This window comes from Hemitrygon akajei, chromosome 31 (assembly GCF_048418815.1).
Source record: "Hemitrygon akajei chromosome 31, sHemAka1.3, whole genome shotgun sequence".
In the NCBI taxonomy this organism is placed as follows: domain Eukaryota; kingdom Metazoa; phylum Chordata; class Chondrichthyes; order Myliobatiformes; family Dasyatidae; genus Hemitrygon; species Hemitrygon akajei.
In genome coordinates this window covers 21,341,490-21,354,098 of record NC_133154.1, presented here as the reverse complement: position 1 = coordinate 21,354,098, position 12,609 = coordinate 21,341,490, and the positions used below count along the sequence as shown (strand labels likewise).

General features: G+C 41.4%; 1 long non-coding RNA gene across 1 annotated transcript; it reads left to right on the top strand.

The window, feature by feature from the left end:
• The first annotated feature begins 1,869 nt into the window (after positions 1–1,869).
• On the top strand, positions 1,870–11,098 carry LOC140719100 (uncharacterized). Its single transcript, XR_012096860.1, has 3 exons — positions 1,870–1,933; positions 10,411–10,477; positions 11,005–11,098. It is a non-coding gene; the product is annotated as an uncharacterized lncRNA (long non-coding RNA).
• Positions 11,099–12,609: the final 1,511 nt, after the last annotated feature.

Here is a 12,609-nt window from a genome sequence, read left to right as displayed (position 1 = left end):
CAGAGAAGCAGTTTCAGCGACAGGTTACTGTCGATGCAATGCTCCTCAGACAGGATGAAGAGGTCAATACTCCCCAATGCCATTAGGCTTTACAATTCAACTGCCAGGACTTAAGAACTTTTTTTAAAGCTATTATTAATGCTTTTTGAGTTAGTGATTTAGATGCATATCATATTATTACTGAGTTAAGTATTGTATGTAATGAGTTTTTGCTACAACAAGTGTATGGGACATTGGAAAAAAAGTTGAATTTCCCCATGGGGATGAATAAAGTATCTATCTATCTATCTATCTATCTATCTATCTATCTATCATTACTTTGAAAGCTTGATGATGACTTCCAGACAACTTCGACCCACTGTAACTTGCCTACCACCACGTAGGCAAGTCTATAACAGATGTCAGCAGTCTGGCCTTAAACTCGTCTCTGGAGTGTGTCGACATTAAAGACATCTACATCAGACTTTCTAGGCAACTGGACTTCCTGACCAGCAGATGGCAATCAATAAGGATAGGCAGTAACATCTCCACTACAATTATTCTAAACACTGGTGCTCCATAAAGTTGCATCTTCAGCTCCCTATTCTACTGCCTCCTGTCCTACTCTCTGTAAACTCATGACTACATGGCCAGAATCTGCTCTAACTCCATCTTGCAGATACCACTATTGTGGGCCATATTTAAAATATCAATGAGTCTGAGTACATGGAAGAGTTTGAGAGTTTAGTAATATGGTGTTGTGATAACAAACTATCACTCAATGTCAGCAGAACAAAAGAGGTCATTATTGAAGACCCCATCCACTCTTGACAACTCTACTCTTACCTCTTCTATTGGGCAGAAGCTACAAAAGCCTGAAAGCACATACTGCCAGGTTCAAGAACAGCTTCTACCCCATTGTTATAAGATTTACTAAATGGTTCCCAAGTATGAACTCATAATCTGCCTTGTTACAATCTTGTACTTTATTGTTTAGCTCCGTTGCATTTTCTCTATAACTTTACAACCTAGGAACTCCTACTTTTTAACTTTGTATTTAGCTCCCTAAAATCATTTTGCAGGACCTCATACTTGCTCCTCCCTATGTTTTCTCTCCTCACTGGTACCAGTATGGACCAAAACATCCAACTGCTCCCCCTCCCCTCGCCTATACACATGGCAAGACGGTCTTGATCCTGGCACAGGAAGGCAACACACAATCTTGGAGTCTTGGTTATGACCACAAAAACACCTATCTGTGCCCCTCACTATCAAATTCCCTATTACCCTCACTCTGCTTGACTCGACCATTCCCTTCTTTGCTTCAGAGCTGCACATGCTACCACTGACCCAGTTGCTGATGCTGGCCTTTGAGAGATTATTTTAACATTATCTACAGGGTATATCTGTAAGTGAGAGGAATGGCTACAGGTGAACTCTGCACTGTCTGCCTACTCTCCTAACTTCTAGTAGCACTGATCTATCTGTAATCTGAAGTTGAAGACTTTCCCTTAAGAGAGTCATAGAGACATACAGTAAGCTAACAGGCCCTTTGGCCCAGCCCATCAATGCCAACTGTGTTTCTTATCAAACTAGTCCCAATTGTCCAGGTTTGGCCCATGTACCGTTCCATGTACTTATGATGTTTAAGTTCAAGCTCAAATTCAAGTTTAATTGTCATTCAACCATACACATGAATAGAGCTAAATGAAACAACGTTCCTACAGAGCCAAGGTGCAAAGCATGGTACCAACAGTCACACATTGTACATTGCACATGTAGCACACATAGTTACGATAAAGACATTCAGTCTCAAAAAAATCGTCATTAATATAATTCATTGTTCGGATTTTAAAGAGCTGATATCTTGATTGAAACTGTAATCTCCCTAGGCTATCCAGTGCAAAGAATGAAGAGGTCATATCCAAAGACAACTTGTGCATTTTGCACACAGGTTAGTATGATGTTCAAATTGTTACAGGCTTGAGATATTTCGAGTAGTTGCTTGTTAGGAGGATTGAGCTTGAGCTTTAAAAAGTGAACTTTTGGAACTTTTTGGTGGGCTTGAAATATTGTTATTTATTAGACATCTGGCAAAGGGCTATGAAAAGAAGTGATGTTTAAGTGGAATGGTCATTGTGGGAGGGCCATAGTTGGAGTAGGCCAGGGTAAGAATCAGAATCAGGTTTATTATCACCGGCATGTGATGTGAAATTTGTTAACTTAGCAACATCAGTAGCAATGCAATACATAATCTAGCAGAAAGAGAAAAAATAAATAAAATAAAACATAATAAACAAGTAAATCAATTATGTATATTGAATAGATTATTAAAAATGTGCAAAAACAGAAATACTGTATACTTAAAAGTGAGGTAGTGTCCAGAGCTTCAAAGTCCATTTAGGAATCGGATGGCAGAAGGGAAGAAGCTGTTCCTGAATTGCTGAGTGTGTGCCTTCAGGCTTCTGTATCTCCTACCTGATGGTAACAGTGAGAAAAGTCCATGCCCTGGGTGCTGGAGGTCTTCAATAATGAACGCTGCCTTTCTGAGACACCGCTTCCTAAAGATGTCCTGGGTACTTTGTAGGCTAGTGCCCAAGATGGAGCTGACCTTCTGCAGCTTTTTTCTGTCCTGTGCAGTAGCCCCTTCATACCAGACAGTGATGCAGCCTGTCAGAATGCTCTCCACGGTACAACTACAGAAGTTTCTTGAGTGTATTTGTTGACATGCCATATCGCTTCAAGCTCCTAATAAAGTATAGCCACTGTCTTGCCTTCTTTATGACTACATCAGTATGTTGGGATCAGGTTAGATCCTCAGAGATCTTGACACCGAGGAACTTGAAGCTGCTCACTCTCTCCACTTCTGATCCCTCTGAGGATTTGTACGTCTTCCTTCATTTACTCTTCCTGAAGTCCACAATCAGCTCTTTCGTCTTAATGACGTAGAGTGCCAAGTTGTTGCTGTGGCACCATTCCACTAGTTGGTATATCTCACTCCTGTACGCCTTCTCGTCACCACCTGAGATTCTACCAACACTGGTTGTATCGTCAGCAAATTTGTAGATGGTATTTGAGTACACACCCCAGAGGTGCACCAGTGTTGATCGTCAGCGAAGAGGATATGTTATCAACAATCTGTACAGGCTGTGGTCTTCTGGTTAGGAAGTCGAGGATCCAATTACTGAGGGAGGTACAGAGGCCCAGGTTCCGAAACTTCTCAATTAGGATTGTGGCAATGATGGTATTAAATGTTGAGTTATAGTCAATGAACAACATCCTGACATAGGCGTTTGTGTTATCTAGGTGGTCTAAAGCAGTTTGAAGAGCCATGGAGATTGCGTCTGCCATTGACCTATTGTGACAATAGGCAAATTGCAGTGGGTCCAGGTCCTTGCTGAGGCAGGAGTTCAGTCTAGTCATAACCAACCTCTCAAAGCATTTCATCACTGTTGATGTGAGTGCTACTGGGTGATAGTCGTTAAGGCAGCCCACATTATTCTTCTTAGACACTGGTATAATTGTTGCCTTTTTAAAGCAAGTGGGAACTTCTGTCGGTAGCGGTGAGAGGTTGAAAATGTCTTTGAATACTCCCACTAGTTGGTTGGCACAGGTTTTCCGAGCCATATCAGGTACTCCATCAGGACCTTCTGCCTTGCGAGGGTTCACTCTCTTTAAAGACAGTCTAACATTGGCCTCTGAGTCAGATATCACAGGGTAATCAGGTGCAGCAGGGATCTTCACAACTGTAGATGTGTTCTTCCTTTCAAAGCTTGCATAGAAGGCGTTGAGTTCATCTGGTAGTGAAGCATTGTCTTGCAGTCCCTGCCAGAGTTGCCATGCATCTGATATCGCCTTCAACCTCGTTCAAGATTGTCTCTTAGCCCTTGAAATAGCCCTCCGCAAATCATGTCTGGTTTTCTGGTACAGGCTTGGGTTGCTAGACATGAATGCCACAGATCTAGCCTTCAGCAGATGAAGTATCTCCTGGTTCATTCATGGCTTTTGGTTTTGGAATGTACAGCAAGTCTTTGAAGACACGCACTCACCCACGCAGGTTTTAATGAAGTGGGTAACAACTGCAGCAGACTCATCCAGGTTCAAAGATGAATCCCTGAGTACAGTCCAGTTCACCGATTCAAAGCAGTCCTGTAGGCGCTCCTGTGCTTCCCTTGTCCAAACCTTCTTGGTTCTCACTACTGGTGCTGCAGTCTTCAGTCTCTGCCTATACTCAGGGAGTAGAAGTACAGCTAGGTGATCAGACTTCCCGAAGTGAGGGCGTGGAATAGCACGGTAGGCATTCTTGATGGTGGTGTAACAATGGTCCAGTGTAGTGTTTCCTCTGGTATTGCAAGTGATCTGTTGATGGTAATTGTTTAGTGATTTTTTTTTCAGACTGGGCTTGTTAAAATCTCCCAAGATGAATGTGAAGGTGTTAGGGTGTGCTGTTTCGTGCATGTTGATTCCATTGCTCAGATCATCTAAAGCCTGTTTGACATTGGCCTGAGGTGGAATGTAAACTGCTACCAAAATGACCCCAGAGAATTCCTGGGGTAAGTAAAAAGGATGATACTTTACTGCTAGATATTCCAGGTCTGGTGAGCAGAATTGGGACAGTACTGATATATTCGTGCACCAAGAAGAGTTGATCATGAGGCTTGAGGCTTCAGCTTGAGAGGTTGCAGTGAGGAGAGGCAAAGGTAACTTTCTGGTAAGTTTCTTTGTTAGTGCCTAGCTAGAGCAGGGAGAATGGATCCAGGGTCAGTAATGTGTTCTTTATGTCAGATTTGAGAGTTCTGGAAGCCTCAAGTCTCCCTGATAACTACATCTGTGTGAAGTGCATCTAGCTGCAGCTCCTTACAGACTTTGTTAAAGAACTGGAGCTGCAGCTGGATGACCTTTGGCTTATGAGGGAGAATAAGTAGGTGATAGATAAGGGCTACAGGTTCACCACTATGTTGCAGGAGGCAGGTAGCTGGTTGACTGCAAGGAGATGTAAAGGGAATAGGCAGCTAGTGCAGAGTACTACTGTGACCTTTCCATTTAATAACAAGTATACTGTTTTGGATACTGTTGAGGAAAGATGACCTAGCATGGGGAAGCTGTCGTGATCTGAGTACCGAGTACTCTGACACAAAGTCTGGCTCTGACTTAGAAGGAAAGGTGGGGGAGAAGAGGAGTGCAGGCAGTGGTGCTAGGAATCAATAGTCAAGAGAGCAGTCAGGAGATTGATATGAATATATGAAAGAGACACTTGAATGGTATGGTGGCTCCAAGGAACAGACCCAGGGATGTTTAAGATTGCGTCCACCGTATTCTGAAGGGGACGGTGAGTAGTCAGAAGTCAGATATATATTTGTACCAGAGGCATACATATATCAGAAAAGGACCAAGATTTTGAACAGAGAATATAGGGAGCTATGTAGGAAGCTGAAAAGCAGGACCTTAAGGGTAGTAATTTCTGGATTACTGCCTGTGCCATACACCATTGAGGGTCAGAATAGGTTAATTGGCAGAGAAATTGGTATGAGGGAAGGGTTTCAGAGTTGTGGATCATTGTGATCTCTTTTGGGAAAGTATGACACATACAAAAGGGACAGGTTACACCTGAACTTGCAGGAGACCAATATCCTTTCAGGCAAGTTTGATAGAGCTTTAGAGGAGGGTATAAATGAGTTTGTTAGAGGGATGGAAACAAGTGATTGGTCAGAGGATGGCAGTTGGTATACAGATAGATACAGCATGTAGAGACACTGAGGAAGGAAAAGCATTTGTTAGAGCAAAATTGTAGTCAGTGGGATGGGTTGAAGTGTGTCCATCTTAATGCAAGAAGTTACAGTACAAGGATGATAAACTCAAAGCATGGATCAGTATGTGTAACTACGATGTGGCCATTGCAGAGATTTGCCTGTCACAGAGGGCAAAACTGGCTACTGGATGTTCTGGGGTTTCGATATTACAGGAAAGACAAGTATGGAGGCAGAGTATCACAGCTGCAAAAAGGGTTGATATCTTTGAGGGGTTATCTACTGAGACGATGTAGTTGGAAATCAAACACGGAAAGGAAGAAATTACTCTATTGGGTGTACTGTATAGAGCCCGCCCCCCCCCCCCCCCCCCCATTTTTCAACTAAACCACTGAGGGACAGATCGAGAGACAGATTTTGGAAAGGTTAGAAAATAACAGGGTTCTTAGCATGTATGACTTCAACTTTACAAGGTAGTTAGGAAAAAGCAGAATAATGGAATGAGGAAAACCAGAGGCATGTGAAAGCCTTGCAAATATGCTGAAGAAGAACCCTGTGGTTTACATGTATGTGAGAACAGAAGGATGGGTAGAGTGAGGGTAGGATCAATTAGGGATAGAAGAGGAAATGTGGCTGGAGTTGGAAGAGTTTGAAGAGGTCCTTAATGAATACCTTGTTTCAGTGTTCACCTGTGAGAAGGGTCTTGCTGTTTGTAAGGGGCAGCATAAATGATGAGCTATGATGCTATGACCATTACAGAGACTTGGATGGTTCAGGGCAGGACTGGTTACTTAGAATGCCAGGCTTTAGATGTTTCAGAAAGGACAGAGAGGGAGGCAAAAGAGGTGGGGGCTCACAGCTGCAGAAAATGAGGAAGTCATGGAGGGATTGTCTACCGAGTCACTGTGAGTGAAGTTAGGTACAGGAAGGGGTTAATAACTTTTTTTTTATAGACCACCTGATAGTAACAGGGATATCGAGGACCAGATAGGGAGACATTCTGGAAAGGTGTAATAATAACAGGGTTGTCGTGGTGGGAGTTTTTAATTTTCCAAATATTTATTGGCATCTCCCTAGAGCAAGGTGTTTAGATGGGGTGGAGCTTATTAGGTGTTTACAGGAAGGTTTCTTGAAACAATATGTAGATAAGCCAACAAGAGGAGAGGCTGTACTTGATCTGGTATTGGGAAATGAACTTTGTCAAGTATCAGATCTCAGTGGGGGAGCATTTTGGAGGTAGTGATCACAATTCTATCTCCTTTACCATAGTATTGGAGAGGGATAAGGCACGTGGCCTAGTGGATAAGGCATTGGTCTAGTGATCTGAAGGTCACTGGTTTGTGCCTCAGCTGAGGCAGCACGTTGTGTCCTTGAGCAAGGCACTTAACAACACATTGCTCTGCGACAACACCTGTGCCAAGCTGCTTGGGTCCTAGTGCCCTTCCCTTGGATATCATCAGTGGCGTGGAGAGGGGAAGGCTTGCAGCATGGACAACTGCTGGTCTCCCATACAACCCTGCCCAGGCCTGTGCCCTGGAAACCTTCCAAGGCGCAAATCCATGGTCTCACGAAACTTAACGGAGAGGAATAGGAACAGAAAAGTTAGGAAAGTGTTTAATTGGAGTAAGGGGAAATATGAGGCTATCAGGCAGGAACTTGGAAGCATAAATTGGGAACAAGTGCTCTTAAGGAAATGTACGGCAGAAATGTGGCAAATGTTTAGGGGATACTTGCATGGAATTCTGCATAGGTACGTTCCAATGAGACAGGGAAAGGATGGTAGGGTACAAGAACCATTGTGTACAAAAGGTGTTGTAGATCTAGTCAAGAAGAAAAGAAAAGCTTACGTAAGGTTCAAAAGAACTAGGTAATGATAGAGATCTAGAAGACTATAAGGCTAGCAGGAAGGAGCTTAAGAATGAAATTATGAGAGCCAGAAGGTGCTATGAGAAGGCCTTGGTGGGCAGGGTTAAGCAAAACCCCAAGACCTTCTGCAAGTATTTGAAGAGCAAGAGGATAAGACAGGTCGTGCCTTACGAGCCTGATTGATTTTTTTGAAGATGTGACTAAACATATTGATGAAGGTAGAGCAGTAGATGTAGTGTATATGGATTTCAGCAAGGCATTTGATAAGGTACCCCACGCAAGGTTTATTGAGAAAGAAAGGAAGCATTGGATCCAAGGGGACATTGCTTTGTGGTCCAGAACTGGTTTGCCCATAGAAGGTAAAGAGTGGTTGTAGATGAGTCATTATCTGCATGGAGGTCGGTGACCAGTGGTGTGCCTCAGGGATCTGTTTTGGGACCTCTTTTCTTTGTGATTTTTATAAATGACCTGGATGAGGAAGTGGAGGGATGTGTTAGTAAATTTGCTGATGACACAAAGGTTGGAGGTGTGGATAGTATGGAGGGCTGTCAAGAGATTACAATGGGACATCGATAGGATGCAAAACTGGCCTGAGAAGTGGGGGATAGAGTTCAACCCAGTTAAGTGTGAGGTGGTTCATTTTGGCAGTTCAAATATGATGGCAGAATATAGTATTAATGGTAAGACTCTTGACAGTGTGGAGAATCAGAGGGATCTTGGGGTTTGTTACAGCTATATAGGACCCTGGTCAGACCCCACTTGGATTACTGTGCTCAGTTCTGGTTGCCTCACTACAAGAAGGATGTGGAAACCATAGAAGGGGTGCAGAGGAGATTTACAAGGATGTTGCATGGATTGGGGAGCATGCCTTATGAGAATAGGTTTAGTGGACTCCACCTTTTCTCCTTGGAGTGACAGAGCATGAGAGGTGACCTGATAAACATGTATAAGATGATGAGTGGCATTGATTGTGTGGATAGTCGGAGGCTTTTTCCCAGACTAACATGAGAGGGCATATTTTTAAGGTGCTTGGAAATAGGTGCAGAGGAGATGTCAGGGGTAAGTTTTTTACGCAGAGAATCGTGAATGAGTGAAATGGGCTGTTGGTGATGGTCGTGGAGGTGGTTATGATAGGTTCTTTTAAGAGACTCCTGGATAGGTACATGGAGCTTAGAAAAATTGAGGGCTATGGGTAACCCTAGGTAATTTCTAACGTAAGTACATGTTTGGCACAGCATTGTGAGCCAAAGGGCTTGTATTGTGCTGCAGATTTTCAATGTTTCTATAAAACTGGCTGATATGCTAGAACGTGTCTTTATTACGAAAGAGGATGTGCTGGGACTTTTAAAAAAAAAGATTAGGATAGATATCCCTAGTACTGGATGAGATATATGCAGGTTACTATGGGAAGTGAGGGAAGAGTTTGCTGCACCTGTTGTGTGCTGACTGACCACAGGAGTAGTACGAAATGATTGGAAGGTGGTAAATGTTATTCCTTTTTTCAAGAAAAGGAGTAGAGATAACCTTGGGATTTTAGACCAGTGAATTTTACTTCAGTGGTGGGCAAACTATTGGAGAAGATTCTTAGTGGATTTACGAGTATTTGGAGAAGCATAGACTAATTAAGGATATTCTGCATGGCTTTGTGAGGGCAGGTCATGCCTGATGAGCCTGATTGAATTCTTTGTGGATATGACTAAGCACATTGAATAAGACAGAGCAGTGGATGTATGTATGGATTTTAGTAAGGCTGCCCATGGTAGGCTCATTCAGAAGGTCAGGAAGTATGGGAACCAGGGAAATTTGCTGTATTGATACTGAATTGTCTTGCTCTAGAAGGCAGAGTGTGGTTGTCGATGGAGTGTATTCGGCCTAGAAATTGGTGACCAATGGTGTTCTGCAGAGAGCTGCTCTGGGACTCCTGTGTTTTGTAATTTTTGTAAATGACTTGGATAAGGAAATAGAAAGGTGGGTTAGTAAGTTTGCAACTGACATGAAGATTGATGGAGTTGTGGACAGTGTAGAAGTGGACATTATTGATAGGATGCAGAGCTGGCTGAAAAGTGGCAGATGGAATTCAACACTAAAAAGTGTGAAATGATTTACTTTGAAAGGTTGAATTTGAAGTCAGAATGCAGTTAATGGCAGGGATCTAACATGAGGGAACATAATTGCGAGCTGATAGGAAAATATATGGGGGCTATTAGAGGAAGGTTCTCTTGTGCAGAGTTTTGAGTACATGTAATGCACTATCATGAGTGGTGGTAGATACACATGCATGATACAAAATTGGAGGGCTACTTGGAAGGGTTAGCTTGATCTTAGAAAAGGTTAAAAAGTTGGCACAACGTTGTGGGATGAAGGGTTTGTACTGCGCTGTAATATTCTGTGTTTACCTCATTTTTTGTCAGCTATCCTAAAATTAAGCTCTATATTTAATGTTTAATTTATGTGTCTTGTATATGTTGTGCATTTAATACTCTGTGCTTGTGATGTTATAAGTAATTTTTTCATTGCACCTACACATACATCCACTTGTGCGTATGAGGAGAAACTCGACTTTGATTTTAGTAATTTGCTTTCAGTACCCCATGAAAACTAGAACTTCTCATGGTGCAAGGTGACAGATACCTTTTTTTATTAGACTTGTTGGATGTTATGAAATTATTGCTTAATTTGCACTGTTTTGCAATGGAATTTCAGGGCCACCATTTTATATTCCTTAACCATTATACGCAAGTGCTTTCACTACAGAAATTGTGGGGTCTTGGAATTAACGTTGGTTAGCACTTCATTTAAAAATGATATATTTTTCCAGATAAGAAATCTGATGCATCATCAGGACAGCTGGAAGGATATGGGGGTGAAGTGAACAGAGGAAACCTGTGAGTATCTGCTTAACAACAGTCTTTTGGTCATCCAAGAATTTAAGAGATTCACTATTGGCAATCTTTTCAGGAGCTAACTTCAGTATTCCCTTCCCCAACACTGCTTCCTTATCAATTTCCTTTAAAATATACATCAAAATATACCTTCTGATCATCTGTCCCAAGATTGCCTGATCCAAGTCTATTCTAATTTTGTTAATTATCAAGCCAGAGACCTCTGCTTATATGCAGATAGGTTTGTGCAAATGAGTAAATTGAATATACCCTTTTTTTTCTCTGTGTAATTATTTTCTTTTGGGAATGGGTAATTCAGGATCACTGGAGAATTCTGTCTTTTCTTTGAATATGCATATTTTAATTTTATGCATTAATTTATAAATCAGTTTATTAAAAAAACAAATTTGAAGTTGCATAGAATCATCCTCTTCAGATAACTAAAAATAGAGAGAAAATCAAAATTATTTGTAGTAACTGCAAAATTTATGTTAATGATGGTCTTAAGGTTAAATTTTCTTTTCCTAAAGTGAGGCAACTGAGCTGATCAATGATATTGAGTGTCTGGAGTACAGAAATAGGAAGTTGATGGATCAGAATGTAAAACTACAGAGAACGGTAGAAGGGTTTGAGGAAGCAAATGTACGGCTGACTGAGGAAATCTACGAATTGAAAAACAAACTGAAAAGGTAGCTTGAATTAGAGTTGGAATGAAAAAAATCATGTTTTGTGGCAGGATGAAATTCCAAGTTATTAGATATTAGTATATAATGTGTCAATGAACTTTATTGTCACAATTGCGTGATTGATTATTATACAGTATGTATGGAAGACCTATCCTTAATTACTTGAATGGCAGGATTGATTTTTCCCAATTTCTTCAAAGGAAGTCACCCATGAGTATTGTAGGGCTGACTGTTCTGACTTAATTTACACAAAGTTCAAGAGGAGATTAATTGAAATATAATGAGCTGTAATACTGAAACTGCATGTGATATGCATGCTCTGCTCTTTCAGATGTTTAGCAATGTGCACACCATCTATAGTAAGACACCAGATGCAAAGCAACCATGTGCAGGAAGTATGGTATATTTGTCATGGCAATAAAGCTATCTTTACCTCTGAAAAGAAAACACAACGACCACACAAAATTGCAATCCACAAATGTGGTTTACTACACAGGAAGATCAAGTTTATATCTAATGGAACTCCTTTTGAGAAGGAAAGGAAATACCTATTGGAATTTGTAAAGTTCTTGGAGTTGATTGCTGGTTTAAAACTGCCAGAGAGAATTGGTTGCACAAAGATTGAAAAATTTGCCTTTCCTTAAAGACTCAGAGAATTTAAGGTTTAAGATGGTCGTCGCTCTTTAGATTGGGTGTAACCAGAAATGAGCTTCTGGTTATTTCACAATTAGAGGCCCACAGTTAGCGCTGTGCCACAGGGTTCAGTACCTTCCCCATTGTTGTCTGTCATATCAATGATTTGGATAAGAATGTCAAGGCACGGTTAGTAAGCTTGCCTAAGACTCTAAAATATATGGTATGGTGGACAATGAAGAAGGTTATCAAAACCTTAAGGGGGATTTTGGTCGGCTGAGTAAGTGGGCCAAGGAATGGAAACAGAGTTTAATTTGCGTAAGTGTGAGTTGCTGCATTTTGGAAAGTCAAATTGTGTTAGGACTTTCACAGTGAGCAGCAGGACCCTGTGTATGGAACTTATTTTTCTGTCATCCAGGTTTGGGAAGCCGACACAGCAATCTCATTTTCTACAGCATGCATATGGGCAACCCTTTTCTTTTACAGTATTACAGCTGTGTTTGGCAGTTTAAGTGGGTGACTCTTTTACAGGTCTTTCTGTCATCCTTTATGGTCTGACCTTGCTGATGCAGTTTTCAATATGCTGCTTCTTGTTCATGCTCTATGGTGTTGCTTCCTCCAAAAACATCCCTTTGATTAACTGCAGCACTCTAAATTTCCCTTCTTTGAGTAGTGAAAACTGAATGCCAGCAATGCTGCTGTTATAGGTCTCTTATCAGATGCAATTTTTTTTTATTCTTGAAGATTTTGCCAGTTGTGTTTATGTGGGAAAGTCACTCTGCTGTTAATTTATTTAGAGCTTAAGACTCAGCCTCG